The 17,874-nt window shown below is 40.3% G+C and overlaps 1 long non-coding RNA gene across 1 annotated transcript; it reads left to right on the plus strand.

Moving 5' to 3' along the window:
• The first annotated feature begins 1,058 nt into the window (after nt 1-1,058).
• On the plus strand, nt 1,059-16,314 carry LOC115929541. The gene is made up of 3 exons (XR_004066527.1): nt 1,059-1,536; nt 11,528-11,628; nt 15,591-16,314. It is a non-coding gene; the product is annotated as an uncharacterized LOC115929541 (long non-coding RNA).
• Nucleotides 16,315-17,874: the final 1,560 nt, after the last annotated feature.

A 17,874-nucleotide genomic window follows, 5' to 3' on the forward strand; every position in this document is an offset into this window, starting at 1 on the left:
TAGAATTTCTAGCGCCCTTTATGACCACAAATTGAGAGAATTGTCTTTACCTTAGCTGTTGGTGAGGTGTCCTGATCCTTACCTTTTCACCATATTCTGAATCTTCTCCCTCTCTCCCTCCTCCCCCTCCCCCTCCCTCCCCTCTCCATTTTCCATCTCTCTCTCTCACTCTCCCTCCTCTGTCTGTCTGTCTCTCTCCCTCTCCTTCCCCTTTCTCTTCCTTCCCCCTTTTTCTCTCACTCTCTTCTCTCTCTCTCTCTGTCCCTTCCCCTACTCTCCTCCCTCTCTCCCTTCTCTCTCACTCTCCTCCTTCTCTCCCTTCTCTCTCACTCTCCCTCTCTATCTTGCTCTCTCTCTCTCTCTCTATATCCAGCCTCTCCCTCCTCTGTCTGTCTGTCTCTCTCCCTCTCCTTTCCCTTTCTCTTCCTTCCCCCTTTCTCTCTCACTCTCTTCTCTCTCTCTCTCTCTCTCTCTCTCCCTTCCCCTACTCTCCTTGCTCTCTCTCTCTCTCTTTAACATGTGAAAGTGAACCAAATTTTATGTAAAGCCACATAGGTTTTTCATTTCTTGACGAATTCCATATTCTCCAAAAGAGATATAAAGAGCTTTTCTATTCCTTTTTGATCATTTAATTGATTTTTCAATTCGTTTTTCAGTTTTCGAAAAATTGCAAAAAAGACAAGATGAACAATATACTAGTTAAGTATGTACATCTATATAAAAAAACGTTTTTTCTCTCCAAAACTAAAACTTATCTGTAATTGTAATAAAAGTAGTGCAGTAAGAATTGATGGTGCTCCACACAAAGAATAGAGCCTAAATAAAATAAAAAAATCATTTTTCCCTGAAATTATGCAAGAAAATATTTTTAATTAATTTTTTACATATTAAATATTTGTTTTGGACGAATAGCCCATCTATAAAATTTGTCATTGTGGAACAAAATTTAGGTTTTAGTTTTCTTCATAATTTCAAATTTTTCGATGAAGATTATAGATGAATGCTATTAAATTGATTATTTAACAACTATTTTTCGTTTTTTGTTGAAATAAAGGAAATTTAGCATTGGAAACTTAAATATTTCATGGTGAAATTTAAGGCATCTCTAGAGAATGTGTATGAATGAATGGGAGATTGTCATTGTGAACCAGCTTTCGGGTCAATTCATACACCTAGTTTGACCATACATTTGTTTTATTTTTGCTCAAATGCTACTCTGAAATATCAAACAGACGTTAGATTTTGCTTTTATAGGATTTTAGAACTATATTTTTCCACTTTTATGAGTTAAAAATCTGTTTGGAAAAAGGGTTATTTCTAATGTTGTTAAAAATACGCCCTCTTTTGTTCGAAAGTGACTTCTACGTGTAAAACATATGGGGCTCTAAAGCGAGTACATTTGTCACGATTCTGATCCCAGTCGGAGTGAACAGTGTGTCTAATCTCTCACAAAATCATGAAAGACACGTAGGAAGACGGTGGCCATCATTTTGTTTATTCATCGCATTCGACTTCAAGCCCTGATCAACAATTTTGGTAAGCAATTTGTAAATGACGGATAAGATCTCCGTCTTTTCTGTGATGTTTGTGTTGTGAATATTACGTAGATCTAATCAGCAAGCTCCCCAGAACTCTGGCAGGGGGAAGCTGCTGTTCCGAAGAGAGTACGCGAGCTCATAATTCTTTACCCTCGGCCGTTTGTTTGATAAACAGGTTGTTTATCCGGACATTCAGGCTGAGAACAGTTGATTTCAAACAGTAATTTAGTCAATTACTCGGCTTAACTTTAGGATTTATGTACATAAACGTCATAGACCTAGGGTTAGGGTTAGGGATAATTAGGGTTAGGTTAGGGTTAGGTTAGGGTTAGGGTTAGGGTTAGAGATAGAGTTAGGGTTTAGATTAGGTTTAGCGTTAGACCAAGTAACAAAAATAAAGTGTTTCTCGTCCCTGCCCACCTCCTTTTTGGCCGCTGCCTCCTTTTTGGCCGCTGCCTCCTTTTTTTTTACTATTTACTATTTAGTTGAAATATACCCCCCCCCCCCAAAAAAAAAAAAAAAAAAAATGGTTAGACCTAGATCTAGGTATGATATAAATTTTGTTCAAATAGCTTCTATTTTAAGGTGATACAAATCATTTGTTTTGTCATACATGGCATCAGTATACTCACATAGCACAATATATGTGAATAAAATAGACTTGGCAAGCTATATTTGGTGCGGCAGCCATCTTTGGAGAAGAAAACAAAATCGCAAAATAGTAAATAGTAATGCCCAGCTTCCTCTTTTTCCTGACGAGAAACACATTATTTTTAATATTTGTCCTTACTTAAGAAACAGAATTCTTCAGAATTAGCGTTGGGTAACCTAAGATTTCTCTTCATTTAATGCAGAGCCCGTAATAAGCGAGCCCTCCCACCCCCCCCCCCCCCCCACATTCTATGTGGCTACCCCAATCATATTTCATAACTCTTTCTCGACTATAAAAAGTCAGACTGAAATTACTTTTTCCCTTTATTTAATACAGAGGCTGCATTTTATAAGGCGAGCCTCCCCTCCCCCCCCCCCCACCCGTGGCTACGCTAATCATATTTGCGTACTCTATCTAGTCTATTAATAGTTCCGACTGAAATTCAAGATTTGTTTCTCTTTATTTTATATATAACCTGTATTAGGTGAGCTCCAGATCCCCCCTTCCTTTACCCTGTGGCTATGCCCTTTATATTTCCCTACTCTTTCTCGACTATGATACGTCTAACTGAAATTACCTTATTTTCTCTTTATTTTATACAGAGCCTGTATAAGGCGAGCCCCCCCCCCCCCTTCAACCTTTGGTTATGCCAAACACATTAACTTACTCTTTATCGACTATTATAGTTCTGACTGAAATTAAATATTTGTTTTCTCTATATTTTATACAGAGTCTGTATTGAGCGAGCCCTCCCCCCCCCCACCCTAACCCCCCTTTCCCCCCTGGCTACGCCAATCACAGTTACTTACTCTTTCTTGCCTATGAGAGTTCAGACTAATTTAAAGATATTCGTACAATACAGGGACTCTATTAGGTGAGCCACCTAATGGTTATGCCAAACACATTTACTTACTCTTTAACGATTACTATAGTTCTGACTGAAATTAAATATTTGTTTTCTCTATATTTTATACAGAGTCTGTATTGAGCGAGCCACCCCCCCCCCCCCCCCCACATTCTATGTGGCTACCCCAATCATATTTCATAACTCTTTCTCGACTATAAAAAGTCAGACTGAAATTACTTTTTCCCCTTTATTTAATACAGAGGCTGCATTTTATAAGGCGAGCCTCCCCTCCCCCCCCCCCCACCCGTGGCTACGCTAATCATATTTGCGTACTCTATCTAGTCTATTAATAGTTCCGACTGAAATTCAAGATTTGTTTCTCTTTATTTTATATATAACCTGTATTAGGTGAGCTCCAGATCCCCCCTTCCTTTACCCCGTGGCTATGCCCTTTATATTTCCCTACTCTTTCTCGACTATGATACGTCTAACTGAAATTACCTTATTTTCTCTTTATTTTATACAGAGCCTGTATAAGGCGAGCCCCCCCTCCCCCCCTTCAACCTTTGGTTATGCCAAACACATTAACTTACTCTTTATCGACTATTATAGTTCTGACTGAAATTAAATATTTGTTTTCTCTATATTTTATACAGAGTCTGTATTGAGCGAGCCCTCCCCCCCCCCCCACCCTAACCCCCCTTTCCCCCCTGGCTACGCCAATCACAGTTACTTACTCTTTCTTGCCTATGAGAGTTCAGACTAATTTAAAGATATTCGTACAATACAGGGACTCTATTAGGTGAGCCACCTAATGGTTATGCCAAACACATTTACTTACTCTTTAACGATTATTATAGTTCTGACTGAAATTAAATATTTGTTTTCTCTATATTTTATACAGAGTCTGTATTGAGTGAGCCACCCCCCCCCCCCCCCATTCCCTGCTTAGCTACGCCAATCACATTTACTTACTCTTTCTCGACTACGAGAGTTCCAACTAATTTAAAGATATTTATTTTCCTTTTATATAATACAGGGCCTCTTTTAGGTGAGCCAATCCCCCCCCCCCCCTACCCCCTGGCTATGCAAATCACATTTATTTACTCTTTCTCGACTAAATTAAACATTTGTATTCTCTTTATTTAATATAGCGCCTGTATTAAGTGAGCCCTCCCTCTCCCCATTCCCGCTTGACTGCGCCAATCACATTTACTTACTCTTTATTGACTGTTATAGTTCTGACTGAAATTAAATATTTGTTTTCTCTATATTTTATACAGAGTCTGTGTTGAGCGAGCCCTCCCCCCCTAACCCCCTAACCCCTAACCCCCCTAACCCCACTTTTCCCCCTGGCAACGCCAATCACAGTTACTTACTCTTTCTTGCCTATGAGAGTTCAGACTAATTTAAAGATATTTGTACAATACAGGGACTCTATTAGGTGAGCCCCCCCCCCCCTTTACCCCTTGGCTATGCAAATTGCCTTTATTTACTCTTTCTCGACTATGAGAGTTCCAAGTTCCAACTAAAATTAAAGATTTGTATTCTCTTTATTTAATATAGAGTCTGTATTAAGTGAGCCCTCCCCCCTCCCCATTCCCGCTTGGCTACGCCAATCAAATTTACTTACTCTTTCTCGACTATGAGAGTTTCAACTAATTTAATGATATTTTTTCCTTTTATATAATACAGGCCTCTTTTAGGTGAGCCACCCCCCCCCCCCTTTATCCCCTGGCTATGCAAATCACATTTATTTACTCTTTCTCGACTGTGAGAGTTCCAACTAATTTAAAGATATTTATTTTCCTTTTATATAATACAGGCCTCTTTTATTTGTATTCTCTTTATTTAATATAGAGCCTGTATTAGGTGAGCCCCCCTCCCCTTACCACCTGGCTACGCCAATCACATTTTCTTACTCTTTATCGACTATTTTAGTTCTGACTGAAATTGAAGTTTTGTCTTCTCTTTATTTAATAGAAAGCCTGTATAAGGGGGAACCCCCCTCCCCCATGCCCTATTTAATACAGAGTCTGTATTGAGTGAGCCACCCCCCCCCCCCCATTCCCTGCTTAGCTACGCCAATCACATTTACTTACTCTTTCTCGACTACGAGAGTTCCAACTAATTTAAAGATATTTATTTTCCTTTTATATAATACAGGGCCTCTTTTAGGTGAGCCAATCCCCCCCCCTACCCCCTGGCTATGCAAATCACATTTATTTACTCTTTCTCGACTAAATTAAACATTTGTATTCTCTTTATTTAATATAGCGCCTGTATTAAGTGAGCCCTCCCTCTCCCCATTCCCGCTTGACTGCGCCAATCACATTTACTTACTCTTTATTGACTGTTATAGTTCTGACTGAAATTCAATATTTGTTTTCTCTATATTTTATACAGAGTCTGTATTGAGCGAGCCCTCCCCCCCCCCACCCTAACCCCCTTTCCCCCCTGGCTACGCCAATCACAGTTACTTACTCTTTCTTGCCTATGAGAGTTCAGACTAATTTAAAGATATTTGTACAATACAGGGACTCTATTAGGTGAGCCCCCCCCCCTTTACCCCTTGGCTATGCAAATTGCCTTTATTTACTCTTTCTCGACTATGAGAGTTCCAAGTTCCAACTAAAATTAAAGATTTGTATTCTCTTTATTTAATATAGAGTCTGTATTAAGTGAGCCCTCCCCCCTCCCCATTCCCGCTTGGCTACGCCAATCAAATTTACTTACTCTTTCTCGACTATGAGAGTTTCGACTAATTTAATGATATTTTTTCCTTTTATATAATACAGGCCTCTTTTAGGTGAGCCACCCCCCCCCCCTTTTATCCCCTGGCTATGCAAATCACATTTATTTACTCTCTCTCGACTATGAGAGTTCCAACTAATTTAAAGATATTTATTTTCCTTTTATATAATACAGGCCTCTTTTATTTGTATTCTCTTTATTTAATATAGAGCCTGTATTAGGTGAGCCCCCCTCCCCTTACCACCTGGCTACGCCAATCACATTTTCTTACTCTTTATCGACTATTTTAGTTCTGACTGAAATTGAAGCTTTGTCTTCTCTTTATTTAATAGAAAGCCTGTATAAGGGGGAACCCCCCTCCCCCATGCCCTATTTAATACAGAGCCTGAATTAAGCGAGCCCTCCCCCCCCCCCCCCCCACCCATTCTCCATTGCTACGCTAATCACATTTCCCAACTCTTTCTCGACCATAAAAAGTCAGACTGAAATTACTTTGTTTTCTCTTTATTTTATACATTACCTTCATAGGTGAGCTCCCCCCCCCCCCCTCCCCCTTCACCCGTGGCTACGCCAATTGCATTTCCCTACTCTTTCTCAAATATGATACGTCCGACTAAACTTATAGTTTGTTTTCTCTTTATTTAATGCAGAGTCTGTATTAAGTGAGCCCTCCGCTCCCTTTACCCTTGGCTACGCCAATCACCTTTTCCTCTCTCCTACTCGAATATGAGAATTCCAACTAAAATAAAAGATTTGTATTTTCTTTATTTAATACAGAGCCTGAATTAAGCTAGCCCTCCCCCCCCCCCATTCCCCATTTAATACAGAGCCTGAATTAAGCGAGCCCTCCCCCCCCCCCATTCCCATTTAATACAGAGCCTGAATTAAGCGAGCCCTCCCCCCCCCCCCCATTCCCAATTTAATACAGAGCCTGAATTAAGCGAGCCCTCCCCCCCCCCACCCATTCCCCATGGCTACGCCAATCACATTTCCCAACTCTTTCTCGACCATAAAAGTCAGACTGAAATAACTTTATTTCTCTTTATTTTATACATTACCTTCATAGGTGAGCTCCCCCCCCCTCCCCCTTCACCCCGTGGCTACGCCAATCGCATTTCCCTACTCTTTCTCAAATATGATACGTCCGACTAAACTTATAGTTTGTTTTCTCTTTATTTAATACAGAGCCTGAATTAAGCGAGCCCTCCCCCCCCCCATTCCCCATTTAATACAGAGCCTGAATTAAGCGAGCCCTTCCCCCCCCCCCATTCCCCATTTAATACAGAGCCTGAATTAAGCGAGCCCTTCCCCCCCCCCCATTCCCAATTTAATACAGAGCCTGTATTAAGCGAGCCCTCCCCCCCCCACCCATTCCCCATGGCTACCCCAATCACATTTCCCAACTCTTTCTCGACCATAAAAGTCAGACTGAAATTACTTTGTTTTCTCTTTATTTTATACATTACCTTCATAGACGAGCTCCCCCCCCCCCCACCCCCCCTTACCCCGTGGCTACGCCAATCACATTTCCCTACTCTGTCTCAAAAATGATACGTCCGACTAAACTTATAGATTGTTTTCTCTTTATTTAATACAGAGCCTGAATTAAGCGAGCCCTCCCCCCCCCATTCCCCATTTAATACAGAGCCTGAATTAAGCGAGCCCTTCCCCCCCCCATTCCCCATTTAATACAGAGCCTGAATTAAGCGAGCCCTCCCCCCCCCCCCCCCCCCCATTCCCCATGGCTACGCCAATCACATTTCCCAACTCTTTCTCGACCATAAAAAGTCAGACTGAAATTACTTTGTTTTCTCTTTATTTTATACATGACCTTCATAGGCGAGCTCCCCCCCCCCTCCCCCTTCACCCCGTGGCTACGCCAATTGCATTTCCCTACTCTTTCTCAAATATGATACGTCCGACTAAACTTATAGTTTTGTTTTCTCTTTATTTAATGCAGAGTCTGTATTAAGTGAGCCCTCCGCTCCCTTTTCCTCTCTCCTACTCGAATATGAGAGTTCCAACTAAAATAAAAGATTTGTATTTTCTTTATTTAATACAGAGCCTGAATTAAGCGAGCCCTCCCCTCCCCATTCCCATTTAATACAGAGCCTGAATTAAGCGAGCCCTCCCCCCCCCATTCCCATTTAATACAGAGCCTGAATTAAGCGAGCCCTCCCCCCCCCCCCCATTCCCCATTCCCCATGGCTACGCCAATCACATTTCCCAACTCTTTCTCGACCATAAAAAGTCAGACTGAAATTACTTTGTTTTCTCTTTATTTTATACATTACCTTCATAGGTGAGCTCCCCCCCCCCCCCCTCCCTCTTCATTTCCCTACTCTTTATCATTCCAAATGGTCTAACAAATATATGTAGTGAGAAAGAATGCTTAAATATGAATAATGTCTGTTTCATGGGCAAAAATGTGAATTTGATGACCTTATTTGCATACATTACCATAAATATGCAAATGAGTAAATTTTTCAAAAAAATTGAAATTACCATAGTATTCTATACACTTCACTTGACATGTATGCAAATTTTCGTTTCAAGGCCGAGATCATAGGGGGGGGGGGGGGCCTTAGAAGCCCCCCCTCCCCGGGCTATGCAGTTTCAAAATAGCCCGGGCTAAATAGGGTTAAAGTGAAGAAAGAATGTGAATAAGGTTGCTCCGAATAATGAGGAGGAAATAATGTGCAGAACTAATGTGCTGAAATGGAGGGATTGTCATGACGGGATGACAGTCAGTAACAGATATGTAACTTGTAAGTTTGTAAGAGGGAAAATGCTGACTTAAATAAGTGATAATGATGAAATAGCAAAGAATTGAGGAGTATCATGGGTACCAATTCAATGGAAATTTGTACAAAATATGAGCCCCCCTCAGTACTAAAAGAGCCCCTGTGAGCCTTCTCATGGGGGCTCTTTTAGTACTGAGCCTGTATTAGGTGAGACCTAATTCAGGCTCTGTATTAAATGAGGAATGGGGGAGGGGTTCACCCACCAATACAAGCTCTGTTTTAAATAAAGAGAAAACAAACCTTCAATTTAGTCGGAACTCTAATATTCAAGAAAGAGTAGGAAAATTTGATTGGCGTAGCCACGGGGGGAATTGGGAGGGGGAGGGCTCGCTTAAAATAGGCTCTTTATTAAATAAAGAGAAAACAAAACTATAATTTAAGTCAGACATATCATAGTCGAGTAAGAGTAGGGAAATGTGACTGGCGTAACCACAGGTTGAAGGGGAGGGGGGGGGGGTGGGGCTCGCCTAATACATGTTCTGTATAAAAGAAAGAGAAAACAAATCTTTAATTTCAGTTGGAATGGGGGAGGGGGATTGCTGAATACAGGCTCTGTATTAAATAAAGAGAAAATAAAACTCTGATTTCAGTCTGACCAGGGCTCAAATTAATTTTTTGTCCACGGGGGCTCTTCCAAAAAAAGAGCCCCCGTGAGCCTTCTCACGGGGGCTCTTTTAGTACTGACGGGGGCTTTTTTTTTAAATACAAATTTCCATTGAATTGGTGGTACCCATGATACTCCTAAATTCTTTGCTATTTCATCATTTTCGGTATTATTTCCCTCTTACAACTTTACAAGTTACTGTATGCTCTAATGGTCAGATCTCCTACCTCTGTACGAAATTTCTGGTCCAAGCCAGTGCAGTCGCCTCCTCGCCAACTGGTTTCCTTTTACTAAATATAGCTTTCGGTTGATTTACTGGTCGAGGTTTATTATTTGCTGGTCTTTTGGAATCACCAGATTTGCAATCGTCCCTGTGAGCAATCTGACGGAGGCGATTATGAAGCTCACAGGGGCCAAGCGCCCGCTACCCCCGTGTATTTTGAGCCTTGAGTTTGACACAGTATGGAGCTTTTGCAATTTTTCACTTCAAATAGTGCAATCTGATGCGTACCTTTGATGGAAATTTTGTAAATTTAAATTGAAGAAAGATCGACTGATATCATCTCCATTAAAATTAATAATAGGCATTTATATCGTGCCGTCTATCTAGACAATTCTATTCCGAGGCCCACAAAAAAAATATAAAGAATGAGAGAGTTTGGATGAGTGTCATAGTGCCAAATACAGGTATCGTTAAAAAAGATAAGATTTCAGCTTTGATTTAAAGGTCTCTAAGGAAGTTATGATTCTCAAATTAAATGGTAAAGTATTCCAAAGAGAAGGTGCTGCAGCCCATGCCCACCAGGATCTATGGAATGTGTATAGTAAAGCATATCTTAAATAGTTTTGGTTAATTCAAGATTATGATGATATTGTACTGAATTACACATGCTATTCCTTCTGTTTGGTGGATAGTGCAAAAAAAAACGGAATGTTCTGCTCAATGATAGTAAAAGCAGAAGCGTTTAATTCATATTTTGCGAATATTAGTCTGAATCTTGCAGACAATATACCCATGCCCCCTCCCCTCACTTTTCAGAGTACCCAAAAAGTGTTCCTTTCACCTCTGATAAGTGCCCCTTTTAATTTGACATGTGTCCATTTTCCTTTGCAATAAGTGTCCATTTCCCATTCGCATTTAAAGTGCCCTTTTTAATCTCTAGTAAGTATCCCTTTTCAGGTACGAGAAGTTACTCCTTTTCACTTCAGATAAGTGCCCCCTTCACCTCTTATAATTGCCCCTATTCAAATCTGAGAGATACTGGTTTTACTTTTACAAATGCCCCTTCCCCTCCTGATAAGTGCTCTTTTCATCACTAATGAGTGTCCTTTTTCACCTCTAATAACTTCCCCTCTTATTTTGACACATGCCCTTTTTCTTTTCTAAAATATTGCTCTTTATCCTTCAGTATAAGTGCCCCTTTTTTTATTCTCATCAGTGCCCCTTTTCACCTATGATAATTTCCTTTTTAACAATATGTGCCCCTTTCCCTTTCTGATAATGGAGACCAGTGTCGTAGATCATTACTTAATACCCATTGTTCAGGGGGAGGGGGGGTGATCTATTCATTCATCCCCCCTCAAAAATAGGTATCAAGTAAGGATCTACGCCAATGATGGAGACCACCAGGCCATCCATACAAGTTATTCATAAAGGAAGGCAAGAATAGGGTTACATAACGGAGAGTCTTTTTTAATGTTGATTAGTATTTTCTCTGTCGATACAATACACATGGCGGGCCTAATCCATGTTATTGATACTGAAATACAACATCTTTTCACGCTTTCATCTGTGATAACAGAGACCGCTCTGCCATTGGCAAACGCAGCTGGGGGCTGTAACCCCCCCCCCCCCCCCGAGTATTATTGTATTATTGTATTATTGTTTATTAAGACTACATGTAGGGGATATTAACTTCATATTATCATCTAGCCTTTACCCCTCTCTATTATACACTTACGTTGGTGAACTGAATTGTATTGAATTGAGTATCCATTGTCCATTTAAATTCTTTTTTACTTTAAGTAATGGATTTACAAATAGATATAAACTTGATGGGATGTACTCTTGTAAGTGTTTGTATGTTTTGTTTTTGTTTGTCTGTTTATTTTGATATATTAATGTCAGCCAACACATGATTTTAGGTACTGTATTTGGATTTTGACAAAAGGCAATTTCCTAGAACAAATAAACTGATTTAAGGTCTATCTGCAGCCATGCCATACAAATAATATGGTAACATATTGTCGGTCATGTACCGTATCAGCATAATGACATTATTTTTGACTGTCTTATAATGAGCAATTTGTCTGTATTTTAAATCACAGTGCCTCAACGTTAGAGATCTTCTTCAAGGAATCGACCATGCCATGTACCCATTTTCAAGAGATCAGTTCTGAGTGGATAGAAGATGGATGACTCGGAGCATGTAAGAACTTTGGGCCTTTTTGAAAATAATGTTTTTTCTCTCTCCAACTGAACCTAAGTAAATATGTCTTCCAATTTATTTTGATTGTAGACAAAGTGGTATGTTTGAATGATACTTTAGCACATTTTTTTATTGTTCCAGATTAACTGTAAATCATCCTTTACTTCCATAAACAATAATGTACATACATGTAGCTTTCCAAAATATCTCATAGAAATTATAATACTTGGAGGAGTTACAACTGTCCATCGCTTTTGGGGTATTGAAATCAGCCAGAAAATATGTGTCCAATTGGAATTACCGGTAGGCAGATATTTTCTCCTTGCTCTACCCTGCTCTACAGTCTGGTGTAGAATAATGTCTAGAAAAACATGACACAACTTATGTCTTACAATGTCTAATGCCTCAGTCACACCTTTGCGTATTTGGCTTGCGTATTGCTGGGTATTACCCGAACGCAGACAAAGGCAGTCATACCCAATAACGCGCAATAAAACATGCTCACTACGTACTCAATACGCAAACTAGCGCATGTGCCTGCGTTGGTCGCTCGCTAGTTTTAAAATTTTCTAAACTATCGCAAGCAAACGCAAGGTCAAATCGCATACGAGCGGATACGAGTGGCAACCAGTGAATGCGAGCGACAGCGTGTAGCTTAGCGCAGGTAAACGCAATCATACGCACCTCTTTTTTCGGAGCATGTGTAGCTGCGTTTCCTGCACGAATTACCTCGCTTTAACTCGTGTCTATATGCATGATTGCGCGTATTGTTGCGCTGTTGCTCGCACATCGCTCACAGCAGCCAAAAAACCTTGCGATTGCCACTCGCTACGCTGCGAGTCTACCTCGTACAGCGTTTGCTTTAGCTCGCAGTTGCTGGTTGCCGCACGCTTTAGCTCGCTATCACTGCGATTAGTTGCCTATGCGCTGCGTATCGGCAATATAAGGCGGGGTGGAATCATACTGCAGTCAACAGTTGAAAAATATACAACTACTGAACACTGAAAAGATGCCGAAAGCCAAAGCGAAAAGGGGGGGGGGGGGTGACGACGAGGACGAAGCCAGTCAAGCTGCCTAGGTCCCATCGCCCCGCCGGCTCCGGAGTCACCATCGCTGGGTGAACACGAGACGAACATGGCGAAGAAGCCGCGGAAAGACCTAGTCAACTTCTCAAGTGACCAAGAGAAGGAGCTTGCCTATACCATGGTCCTGACGGTTGAAGGGGTTTGTCGGAGAGTGGTCAGTACTCAGCAGGCACTGAAATCGGTTGGTAGGAATGCCGAAAGCATTCTCCACCAATCTCCTTGCCTGGGACAGCCGGTAGTTGTAAATTCTCTCTTGTTTAGCCATAGCCCTCCTTGCGTACGGCTTCATTGGCCATGTTGTCATGGCGAAGGTCTCGTCTGCCACAAAGAAGTAGGGGATGTCTTCATCATCGTTGGACAGAGGCTCTGGCAGAGGCACTCCAAGGGTTTCAGATTTAAGACGTTGTTTTAGTTCACACGAGTTGAAGAGCTGTGCATCAGAGGTTTCGTTTCCGACATCTATCCACACAAATCTGTACTTGGCGTCGACCAGGGCCATGAGTACAATAGAGTAGAAACACTGGTAGTTGTAAAATATTGACCCACTATCCTCAGGGCACTTGATTGCAACATGCTTGCCGTCCAAAGCACCAAGGTTTGGGGAGAATTCCAGCAGCCTTCGAAGCCCTGTGTGACTGCTTTTCATTCCTGTGGGCTGGTAGGTCACATCACCAGCTTATCACCGTATTCCTCAATGATGGCAGTGCATATCTCACGTACCATGAGTGAAATGGTATTATGGGCTACCCTAAAGCTATACATTAGTGTCTTGTAGCTGTCACCCTGGCCAGCTTCAGTGCGGGTAAGAGGGCTTTCCTGAAGAAGGTGTCCCACTTCTCCAGTCTTTCATGTAGTCTCTGCTCTAACTCTTTAAACATTTCAGGGGTTAGCCTCAACACGTCCGTGAATGCCTCTTGGTCCTCGTCTTCCAGTTCCCTCATCAGTTGGTCGAATTGTCCCTGGTCCTTCCTCCAGTAGATCCAGGACCGCACCCAACAACTCCGAGGGATACTTTGTTGATGCAGCTCATTCAGCAGCTTCCCTTGCTCATAATCTTCATTCGCCTCTCTTCTTCCAGCTGAACCAAAGCAGAGCTCTGCTGCAGGGCCATTATTGTCATCAGATTTATTTTTCTTGTAGATGTAGAATCGTCAGAAGATAGATGTTTATGCCCAGTCCCTCAAAAGGACTAGTATTTTTACATATGCCGCAGCCCAAACGAGCTGGTACGCTGTAGCACGAGCCGACACGCATCAGTACGAACAACAGACGAGCTAAAGCAAGCGGACACGCAACAAGACCAACTGGTGCAAGCGGCTAACGAGCAGCAAAAAAGCAGCAAACGAGCTACATACGCAACATGGCGAGCAAACTGCGTATTGAATCGTACTGCTATGAGCTATAGCGTGGCCATAGGCAACCGTAGGCAGTCTTTGTACGAGCGGCATATGAGCTACCTACGAGCTAGATACGCAATAGTGTGACTGCTACCTTCAAATTTGCTGCGTATTGCTGGGCACGGCTGTGTATTGATATACGCCGCAGAGCGCAGCAATACGCAGCAACATACGCAGAGGTGTGACTGAGGCATTAGTTTGTCACAATGCCGAAATACATGTAAAAAATTAATATTACTGTGAGGTATTTTGGATACTAATACATAAAGCATCATTTGCCCAAGCAAATTTGGCAATTTTGCCAAGGTGCTGTTGGTTAGAAGGTTTTGTTTGTCATTTTAAAGCCTAGTTTCATCAAGGGTAGGGATGATTTAGATCACCTTGATTCATTTATTTTGTCAAAATCAGTGATTTAAATCACTTCCATAGATGTGTGTTAAATTTGTTGTTGCTGAAATATCTTAAATGTGTATTTTTCCCTACTTTTGCAACTGTACCATTTATTTTTGTTGTAAATTAAAATTTTTCTTGTTACTAGCTTTAACCTAGGCCCATCAAGTTTCCAAGCTCAATTGCCCAAGTGAGCTATTTAATCGCAAATTGTGTGATGTAAACTTTTTACATTTTCTTCTTCATCTTTAAAAATCCATGGCTGGTTTCTTACCAAAATTTTAGGCATCACGTGCTAGAAAGGGAGATCTTGAGTTGTTCAAATTGGGACAATTACCCCCAGGACAAATCCCCCCCCCCCCCGGACATTCACCTCAGACAATCATCCTCCCAGGAAAGACTTTTGTTTGAGGCTGGGGGGGGGGGGGGGGGAGGGTCTATGGAAGGGACTTTTTTAATTCAACATACCTAAATCGTTCTTTAGTGCAATGTAGAAACATACCGGTAAAAATGGAAACTGGTTTCAATCTTTTTTAGAGCCCAAGCAAGCTAATTATGTATGTGGGACACAAACACTGAATTTAAAACACATTTCAAAATCTAGGGTGTACCCAAACTGTTAACCAGCACTGTTTCTGTGAATGGGTTGGCTGTATGTTACATGACAAGGTAGCGGGAAAAAAATCAGACAGCATAGGATTATTAGGCATTTCATGTACAACAATGTGCACAACCATGGGAACAAATGCGCATGGGAGGTGCTACACTCTATAGCTACTCTGAAAGGTTGCATGTTTTTAGGTGCGGATCAAGTAGGTAGCGTCCGCTTCTTTTCAGCAGTGAATACAAAAAAGGTGCAAGATAATGATATCAATAATGTGAACTTTTTAGGTGCGGATCAAGTAGGTAGCGTCCGCTTCTTTTCAGCAGTGAATACAAAAAAGGTGTAAGATAATGATATCAATAATGTGAACTTGTAGTCTTTATACATACCAATTTCATAAGGCAAGTCATCCGTACTAGTTTGGATTTTATTGAAATAACACAATTTGTTTATGACAATGTGGGTTTCATTATGGTTTCTTTACAGATCCTGCAAAATGTCCATTTTGTACACAGAGTACAGAGTACACAGAGCCGTTCTTACCAAACAGCATAAGGCCTGTCATCTGGTAGTTCTGTCTTCAAGCCGTCACTCTTCGTCTTATCAAGTGGTGTTAAACTTAGTGCTCAGCTTTACAGGCCAAACTTATCTGCAATCACAGATGTGTGCTTCCCTTGTTCCAAGTTATCGCAGTTGACCAGTATTTGAAAACTTCTTGGGTGGTATTCTGAGCATGATTTTATCTCTAAAATCTTTTTAGTATGCGTATAGTAACTTCCGGTAGTTCACGGAATCAAATCAAATCCGTTATTTTACCACTATCCATATTACTGTATAAGAAGTCACTAACATATGCCAATGCAGTATTAGTGGAATAACCCTTCCGGAAACATGAATTGGTAAGAGTAAGCAAGTCCGAATCCAACAAATAGTCATGTAAACTAGGTGTGCACAGTCTTTTCTAAACACCTTCATGATTGTTGGTAGAATCGTTATCAGATGATATTCACATCTGTATACTGTATAATTGTATTCCATTGTCTGTGTTCCCACATTTGTGAATGGGGGTAATCCTGGCCTGCTTCCATTCTTCAGGAATTACTCCTAATTAGAGAGATAGATTAAAAAGTTTGGTGATTGTTTTTTTGTTGATAGGTGCAGCCAATTTTAATAACCTATAATTAAAGGAAACCTCACCCCAAAGAATAAGTGAAGGTATTTTGAAAAATGAGATGTATTCCTGCCATTTGATGTAAATTGTTCCTTATGAAAATTTACAAGAGATATATAAATGAAGATATTCTTGGCATGATGTGATGCCTTTTAGGCTTTTAGCATGACATGAAAAACCTTGACCCCAGAAGAGCACCAACTTATTTATGCAATTTGCATTCTGGCAATTGTAGTACAAAGGATAATAGCAGGTAAAATGAAATGCTTCATCACCACACACGTCTGGGAAAGAAGCATCCATAAATTTGAATACATTTACTTGATAAACGACTTCACATAGTACGTCACGTTATCAAGAAAATCTAATAAATCTCTAAGTCAAAGTTATTTCTTGGGGTGAGGTTTTCTCTAATAAAGCCTGTTGCCTCATAAGTTTTTACAGATTGTCATTCTTTAAGCACAAAATATTATGTCACATCAACCAAAGAAAAGCCATTTTGAGCAATGTCAGCTTGATTTTCAAAAGAAAGGTGGATATTCTGTAGAGGATATTTGGAAGCAGTCTAACTCTTAATTTATGCAAAGAACTGATTGAAAGCATTGGCAAATATGAGCGGCTCAGTCTCAGAACAAGCATGTAGGGTACGTAGGTTTAAGCTAGTGGGTTAATTCACCATGTGTTGAGTTAGGGGTAAGAATCTTGAGAACTTTCCACAATTCAGAAGGGTTACTCTTCTTAGATAAGATTTGCCGATGACAATATGCCTTCTTTTAGGTAGTTTTCAGGCTGTTTTCATGATTTTGGCAGGTTTTAAAATGTCTCCAAGCTTGTGGATGGTTTGATTTATCAGCCTTTTTGCTAAGCTTATCTCTCTCATGAGACAAACTAACAAATTCATCGGTAACCCAGGGTGTCTTTAGCTGTTTGACTAGTTGGATATATTTGTCACAACACAATATTTGTAAGTGGTACTTAGGAAAACTAGTAATGGCTGGATTGTTGTTACTCAATGAATTCTTAAATGGGTATAATTGTATAGTTCGGATACACGTTTGCACTTTTTTAACAATATTTTGAAATTACAAATTAGAATTTTAGAATTTCTTATCACATAATGTTCCAATGGCATAGGATACAGGTACATTTTCTATGGTCTTCAGAATATAACATGTAGCTGTGTAGGAAATGATTATTTGTACTCTCAAGATATTGTTTTTGATGAGCATATAATTGAATAGCCATCAAAAGTCTAATTTTGATCCATCATTTGTGTTGAGATGGATTGGATTTCATAAGCACAAGCTAAAAAACATGCTGATCTTGTTGCCTACCAAATCACCTTATAATCAGCAGATAATAGAGCATCACCCAAATAAATGTAAATATGTTTACTCAAATTGGTAAAGTACATTTGGTACTTTGTAGTGCCTTATATCTTGTGGAAATGCCCTATATAATTAAATTCCAATTACATGTACATGTATTATTGTTAGTAGTAGTAGTGTAATTGTTATTGTTGTTATTATAATTATTGTTATAATTATTATTGTTATTAACAGAAAATGTTGCCAATAAATTTCAATCATGATATTAAAT

The sequence above is a fragment of the Strongylocentrotus purpuratus genome, unplaced genomic scaffold (assembly GCF_000002235.5).
Source record: "Strongylocentrotus purpuratus isolate Spur 01 unplaced genomic scaffold, Spur_5.0 spur5_scaffold_5, whole genome shotgun sequence".
Taxonomy (NCBI): domain Eukaryota; kingdom Metazoa; phylum Echinodermata; class Echinoidea; order Camarodonta; family Strongylocentrotidae; genus Strongylocentrotus; species Strongylocentrotus purpuratus.